At 40.5% G+C, this 8,311-nt stretch overlaps 1 long non-coding RNA gene across 1 annotated transcript; it reads right to left on the bottom strand.

The window, feature by feature from the left end:
- Positions 1-4,334: 4,334 nt before the first annotated feature.
- On the bottom strand, positions 4,335-7,136 carry LOC125333667. Its single transcript, XR_007206951.1, has 3 exons — positions 6,999-7,136; positions 6,483-6,658; positions 4,335-4,449 (listed from the first exon to the last, which is right to left on the bottom strand). It is a non-coding gene; the product is annotated as an uncharacterized LOC125333667 (long non-coding RNA).
- Between the last annotated feature and the right edge of the window lie 1,175 nt (positions 7,137-8,311).

Raw genomic sequence — 8,311 nt, forward strand, 5'->3', positions numbered from 1 at the left:
TGCGTTTTTTCTTGGTGTAAGAGTGCTGTGCCTGACGTGTCAGATCTCTGCCATGGAAAGGACAATCTTGCTTGAGCCTTGACCCTCGAAAGGCAGCAAACCAGACTCTTCCCTCTTTGGCCAGGGCTGGAGGAGATTCAAGCAGGAAGAGAAAACAGGGAAAAGAGCAAGGTGTGATCAGACCAGGGCATCAGGTTTGTAATGCCAATTACTGTACCAATGGAGAGGAGCATCATTAAGGCAGTGTCTAGATCACTCTTTTAAGTCTAAAATCCACCTTGGCAGAAGCCAGCTCCCACTCTGATGTTCAACTCTATCCACACCCACTCTTGCTTTTGGACAGAGCTGTTCAGAATGGGCATGTGGGGGACCTTCCTCACTCAGTGTGGGCACTGATATTAAAAGGCTAGTCACTGTTTAACTGATGGATTTAATTGTCCATCAAGATGAGCGAGAGCAGGACCCTAGCTTAAATGTGCTGTTTCACCTCCTGTCTCCACTGGACATCTCAGAAACCGTCACTCTTGGTATTTATTTTAGGCACTTGAGGGAGGCAGCTCCGTAGATTTTGCTTGCCGTGCTGCATCAGAGACACTCACAGCACTGTAACCTAGTGACAATAACCTAGTGCTAATAAGTGAACAGTAATCTGGGATTGCTTTAAAATGTGTATCAATGATAACAAATTTTGTTACAGACATCACTTGTGACAACAGCTCTATTTGTGTCGGAGTAGAGTTAAGTGGCCTGTGAAGATGTAGTCACAGTGTAGGATGATTGCCATATTGCTTTAGAATGGCAGGCTTTTAGAAGTCTCTTGGGCCAAATTCTTTACTTCTTTGCACCTCATCTCATTAATTCCACCAGAGAAAAAATCAATCTGATTAGAGCAGTCACTGTGCAATGTACCTACTTAGCATGGTGAGAAGTGATCAGGAGTCTGAACCGCACTGCCTTTAGTCCTCCCTCAACTTACACCTTCCTTCACTGTCTGTTCAAGAATTACTGGTTAATAATATTATTTACCACTGACACATACTGTCTTAATTATGTGGCAGACTGGCAAAAAGGAAAAGTTTTAGTCACCCTTGAAAGCAACGTCATGCCTTTGAGTTTGACTACTACTCTTATTGTGAGTGTATTCTGCATTCTCGCTCTTCCATGACTTTCCCAATTCAGATTAGCACAGATATTTGAAAAGTAATACGGACCACTATTGAAGACAATGGTTTGAAAAATTGCAGTAAATGAATGAGTAACAAATTGCACACCCTTTCATCTGTGTATTATTTGTTTAAAGCCAACAGGAAGGTGAACTTGCTTAAAATAAGCATTTTTTAGGGGTTCAAAGGTTTCTTCACCAGTGAGTTGGTAGTGTCAATCCAGTGGTCGCTGTTGTTGGTTGGACTCAGCAGGCTATTCCATAAACATAAAGAAGGACCCTAATCACTGGGATTTTACCACTTACCAGAGCTCTTCAAGAAGATATTTGCTTACCATGACATAGCAAGGTACTTTAGTGCAAGCCTAACTAAAGGCATGTGAGTATTCCCAATGAAATGAACAGGTCTTCAGTATGTGATGAAGCACTTACTGGGTGTGGAAAACATTACTCCTAAAACTGAGCATTTTCATCACAGAATTAAAGCTTTAATCAATGTTTAATTATAAAGGCCTCTATTTCAGGCAGTTTATAGATAAAATGCCAGTATCTGTGTGACTGTTTCAGAACAGACATTTAAGTGAATGTGCAGAGGGAGCACATCATACCGCATAAGGCAACCCACGTCTGTAATTAATAATGCCTTTGGTGGAGCCTGTACTTAACTGAAACATAAGAGAAAATTGCTTCAGGAAACTGAAACATGCAAAGATGCAGAGCAAGCACTTACGGTGGTCTCAGCTGTATAAAAACTAATAAGACTATGAAATGCATCCATCTGGTTTAAATAAAGGGAAGCGTGTGCTCCGAGTTAATGACACACGCTTAGCGGAGAGCCATTCCTCCTTCTGCTGGGGAGCTGGGAGGCAGCGTCACCTGGAGCTCCAGACAAGCCAGGAAGGCCCCTCTTCTGAGATCACCTACCAGTGTTTCCAGATGTGGAGCTGTGTAGTCAAGGCTACTGTGTTTGTTTTTTAACTCCAGCCCTTGGACATCGGGGAGGATTCCCTTGGCCTGGACTGCCATTCCCCATAGGATTCTCATGCCTTAGCGAGGTGAGGTCAAGAAAAGGGGAGGAGGAGGAACTGGATGTGATGAATTGCAACTGTTATTGCTACAGTCACAGAGTGCAATATTACTATGGCAGGAATAATTTGTAAAAAAATCCCCAAATTTGTAGGGACAGCTAATCCTGAAAGCAAGCCGTAAGCTCCGCACGGCTGGGCAGCTGAGGGATGGAGCCAGGCAGACGGCTGGGGTTTAAACTCCTCAGTGGTGCCCCGCTGGGCTACCACCACAGGCACAGCTGGAGACACTTTGGTAGGCTCTGCATTACCCTTGTCTTTTAAAGAACAAAAGCAACCAAATGCAAAGCAGCAGTTCTTTACATTCTGCTTTCCATTAAACATATGGTAGAGTCTCCCATATACCACGTGATAATGCAGCTGATAAAAAACCTTAATATTTGCAAATACATATAAAAATCCACATGCTATTGACCTCAGCTTTTCAAGATCTTTTAAAAGTGCCCAAAGTATCACACTATGTATTCCATGAACAATCTTACATCTGCCTCTCTCAGTCCTTCCTCTGGGTGGAAAACTGCTTGGTGTGAGGTAGCAAGGAGGCTTTTGAAATTCATTGCCAATTCACTATCAGGGAGACCTTTAGGTGAATCAGATAAAGGCTGGATCCCTTAAAACCAGACTCTGCATCTGCATTCTATTATTTTGTGTGAATGCAATGAGTAAGAATTGAATTAAACTCCTCTCCTAGCCAATATATCTTACCATTTTCTGGTCTAGCAGGGATGGTTTGAGAAAAGTCTGTGGGGTGCAGAGAAAGAGGAGAACAATCTAATATTTTATGTAATCTCTGATTGTGTATTATTTGTTTCTACTTCATAAACTACTGGATTGATAGTATCTTCAGGCTAGTCTCCTGATGGATGAGATAGGATCAGCCAAACAGGGAGCACAGCCAATGTTACAAGACCCTTGTAATCACAGGCAAAATCAATTTTGATTGAATTGTGTGTGCAACACACACATGCACCACAAAAAACTGAGCATTCTTAATTGATTAAGAAATGAAGACTCAAGTTGCTACCCTCACGAACAAAAAAATGTTAAATATGTTTGGGTAATTAATATATCTGGTGAAATTTCAAACTAAGTGCAGCTGTTATACAGCATGAAAAGCAGATTTGTGTATAATTGCTCACTCAGCTTTATTAATTGATACTGAAAAACAGATACTGTTTGCTGTTTTTATGGGAAATGGAAACTTCTACAATAAATTCAATTTCATCAGCAAGATTTTTCTGATGAAACTTAACTTATCAATCTGCAGCTTAGCATTTTTTTGTCCACCTTTTCATTTGAAGAAAATGGGGGGTTTGAGTACGTAGCATAAAACAGGATCAGATTTAGGAAATTACAGTAGATCCTGATATACGTTTGGTCACCTTAAGGGAAGTCAGAATTATTTAAAATGTGCATTGAACAGAGTTCTTAGCAGTCACAGCCAGAGGAATGCATTTTATAAACATCAAGTGGTATTTATTTCTGAAACAGTTTATGCTTTAAAGGACTATTTTTGGTAGTCATTTTTCCTGGTACATGAAAACTAGAGAAAACATGTTTTGGGTTTTTTTTTTGTATAGCAGTGCAATATAGGATCAAGTAAATAAAGATGATTCTATGGGGATAGAAAATGTATCTCAGCTCAGAACCACACAAAATCTTGTAAAAAATTTTTTGGCCTAATAAAAACGATGTGATGAATGTATGGAATTCAGAGAATGTATTTATCTTGGAAGCTCTTGAGATCTTGTTCTTGTGTTTCTCTGGAAAGTATATAGCATACTTTTTTTTTTTTTTTTTTTGGTGTTACAGGATAGGACAGGAGGTACTGGGAAGCATTTATGAAAAGAGAGGTGAGAGAGGACCTTGAGGCACTGAGGATTGAGTTTATTACAAGGACTACAGAAATAAAAAAACGCTGTGGTACATTTGAACCTCAATAACTACTTCAGTCGAATTTTATGGCAAGCAACTCAGAGTGAACTGTATATCACACTATGTATATTTTATTGTAAGTTGTGATGTTTCCTTTAAGGAGTCAAGGAAAAGAAGGGAGGGCAGGGATAGTCACAATCACCCTGCTCTGCATCAAGTACTGTCTCACCTTCATGACTTTCCAAAGCTTCACAAAGATGTTCCACCTCCATCAGGCCCGAGGAGTCCCATGGAGATAAAGCAGTGAGCAGATCCTCCTCTACAACTCTACATGGGACAAAACCAAACACAGCACAAACAGTTACTGGCAGCAATTTCAAGGGGCCAAATTTTATTTCCCATCACACTCCAGGGTCTGAAAAAAAAAAAAAAAAGTGGCATATAGCTCCTGCAATTTTATTGCTAGAGGTTTTATTGGCTGCCCTCTAGTGAGACCTCTCAGTTGCACAGTCCCTAACCTCGGTGTTGGATTTGGCTGGGCAGGAGTCAAGAAGCTGTGTTTAACCTCCTTGTCTTGGTCTGTAGCATTTAGATCTGCAGCATTTCCTTCCTGAGCAGTAGTGATTAGGCACTGGACACATGTGGGGGCAGGAGACACTCTGTCCTGGGAATTTCTTAGCATTGTCATGATGGCAATTAAAGGGTGATTTTCTCATTAAAAAGATGGGCAACACCATGTAGTAGGTTTCCACAGTTATTTTACATTCTAAGATTTAAGGATGGATGATTTGTAATTGTTATCCATGAAAGATCATCTTACCCAAGTGTTTTAAAGTCTGGTTTAGCTAGCTACGTGTGATACTCATTATAGGCCACCATTTCTTACAAATCTGCCTTGAACATAAAGTTGTTCTTTCTTCATTTCAGGTACCTCAAAACTCCCATGAAACTGATATTCTCAGAGCCTTTACAGTCACACCTTCCAGCACGCTCTGAATTTCTAGGTAATCCTTACGTAGCAATACCTGTGTTCAACACAAAGTTCAGAGGTCCTCTTGCTCAAACTCAACCTCCTCTTGCTCAGACCTATGCCAGCAGAGGAGCAGGTCTGTAAACTCAAGAGGGGCCAACTTTACTGCTTCCACGCCTGGACACGCTGCTAGCATGTTTGGTTTAGCTCACGTTTGACTTTGGAAATAAAGAGAAAAGGTCGGGCCACATGAAAGAGGCTTGGTAACTCTGGGAAATGAGACAAAAGCTCTTTCTTCTGAGTTGCTTTCAGTTCCTATGACCCACATTTCCATACAAGAATGTAATTTCCCAGCACACACCCGATGTGCAGAGGCTTTTCTCGAACCCACACTGGTTTGCACGTCCAGTTGTTTTATTTCTCTCCAGTACTACACTTCCCCCCCTCCTGACTCCTTGCTCAAGCTGTCCTTACAAGGAAGGATCTGAGCATCCACGAGAGTTGTGTGTGAAGTGCACATACTTTAAGAAGGGTCTGCATCAGCCCTGGCACGTGTTCTATATTAGTCAGTGTTGGAAAGGATGGGTGAAAACTGTATGATCAGGAAGTTGGACAAAGCCATTTGCTCACCACCTTTGGCAATGGATGCAGCATAAGAACATGTTATTTTATAGCACTTCCAATTCTGTTGGCAATAATCATAGTTTGGCACATACCCTCTACCACAGCAGGCAAAATGCTATTAAAATATGTCAGATTTAAGGGAAAAATAATGGAATTTTTCTTCCATAAATCATAAAACCCTGAATCTTTACAATCTTGTAATGGTTTTGTAATCCAAGCCTCTGCTTACATTACTTTATCTTTATGAAGGTGATAAAGAAAACACAACATGGTGTACTTGATTAGAAATTATAATTTTATAAGCATCAAAAAATGCAAACTTGCAAAACTTTTGTTCATGCTTAGGTTTTCACATACTTAAGTGCCAGCAGATGTTCAATGATCAATAAAACTCAATTTATATACATTATTCTGAAGCATCCTTGATCATAAATACAGGCTGGGAATGTTTAACTTCACTCTGAGTAAGAAAGATGATAATAGGCTACAAAGTTGCAATATGCAGTTCTATTGTGGTAAGTTATACTTCAACTCTAGAAATAAAACACTTCTTGATTTACATTGAGACTTCTGGGACAGACCCCATGATTTAGAACCTAAACTGTAGCTTTATGGAAACAGCAAGTGGCAAAAATTAACAAATTAAATTAAAATTAGCAAAGATCTTGCTTATTATGGTAAACTAAACGTCCCCAGAGGCTATAGGCTTTGTAACAAGGCGTCCCTGAATTGTGGTGTTTACGTTTGCAATGATAAACAAACATACCTTTATCGGGGAGTGAGCACTGACTCACAGAGGCATCAGGAAAGCAGGTCCGAAGACGTACTTCATTTCAGAGCTGACTCTCCAAAGCAAACACTGGGAGTGTAAGACAATGCATGTGAGCTCATACCCATCTCAAGAGTAGGACTGGAAGAGCAAACTCTTCTGAAACCAGGTGCCTGTCAGAGGTAATAGAAGATGGTTCAAAGTGGAGCAAGAAGGATCAGTGTTATTCACTTCGTGTGTTAAATAAGAAAAGATTAAACGAACAACAGAAGCAAAAAAGGTAAAGTGATATATTGTCTTCCTCTTTCCTGTCTTTTCACTGCACTTTGTCCACAGAAGTAGCAAACCCAGCAGAATTAGACAAGAGTAACAAGACACCAGCCCATTTCCCCAGACGTAGAGTTACTTCAGTGCTGAAACTACAATTTCTGTCTTTCCTGATCTCTGCAATTTACTTGCTGCTTTGGACACAAAAGGGGCGCTTGACCAGTCAGGGGTTTTAACTTTGCTTACACAGTTGCCAGACTCTCGTTCCTTCAATGTGCAAAGCCAGCTCAGAGGTTGCTGCTGCCCATCCCCTTCGAGCACGGACGTTGTACCACGCCGTTCCACTGCGTCAGTGAAGAATTTGCATTCAGGAGAAACACTGAAGGCTGGACACTTTCCAACTGTGCGCTCCTATAAGAACAATCGTGTATCGTTACAACCCCCAGGTCATTTTACAAAGTTACTTCTTTCTGTAAACTCTGAATTGTTTTTTCAAATATAATCTCAAATTACTTTCTCTTTTGTTGAAACAATTCCCCTTCATTGGTAGCTGTGGTTTAAATTAAAAAGAAACCAGCCTGCAGGATTGGTCTATAAATTTTTGCAACTGCCTTACATGGTGGAGAAACTAGCCTGATAATTATTTTACTTTGCTACTTAAAGCTGTTTTTTCAGATACAACAGAGCTTATGTTACTCTTGGTTAAGACTAAGCCTATGAGAGCACAACCATGAAATTTTCAGCTGTAAATTTTCTTAGTATAAGACTCCTTTGAAACATGATAAATTGTGGAGCTCAGAGACATTCTTACTGAGATGTTTATTTTTGTCTTATAATCTTCTGAAAGGATTTTTGGTTAAATCACTCATGTACAGGCAGTGTCTGTATCCAGTTCTACATAATATCTGTCAACAAATTCATTACTGATGGTGAAAAGAATTTTCTGCCAACACATTTTTTTTCTGTCTTACCCAGCTACAACCCGTCTTTCATTCCAAAAGTTGTCCTGATTCAGAACTCACAAACTCAGTTGGCACTCTATTGCTAACAATACTGGGCTTTTAATTGGGCTCCTACTAATTTTGTACACTGAGACAGCACTGCTAGGGTTTTCTTAATCATTTAGCGATGCACTGTTCAGATATTTGTACCTAACCCACCTCTCATAGATTTCCCTTCTCTAGAGGCTGTGGTATAATTTTTTTCTATATAATTCTCCTGCGAAACAGTCTCCTGCGCCTCCCCACATGCTAGAACATTGATAAGGGCTTTCACACTGAAATGAAGAGCACATCGTTTCCCAAAACACTGGCGTGTGTTCTTGCTGGAGCAGTCTGAAGCACATACACATGAATGTCATGATGTCCTTGAGACTGTGACCTTGTTTCTGAGAAATGCACTGCAGAAAATTAACACCAAGAGGGAAGATCCCCAAGTGAAACCCCAAGTTTCTGTGCAGAGAAGGTCTTGCTGCTGGTTCAGCAGGCAGCCCTCCTCCTGTTGCATTAGTACTGAACCAGCATCCCAAAATATGAAGAGGCACTTGTTAAGATATGCCA

The sequence above is a fragment of the Corvus hawaiiensis genome, chromosome 1, assembly GCF_020740725.1.
Source record: "Corvus hawaiiensis isolate bCorHaw1 chromosome 1, bCorHaw1.pri.cur, whole genome shotgun sequence".
Lineage (NCBI taxonomy): Eukaryota > Metazoa > Chordata > Aves > Passeriformes > Corvidae > Corvus > Corvus hawaiiensis.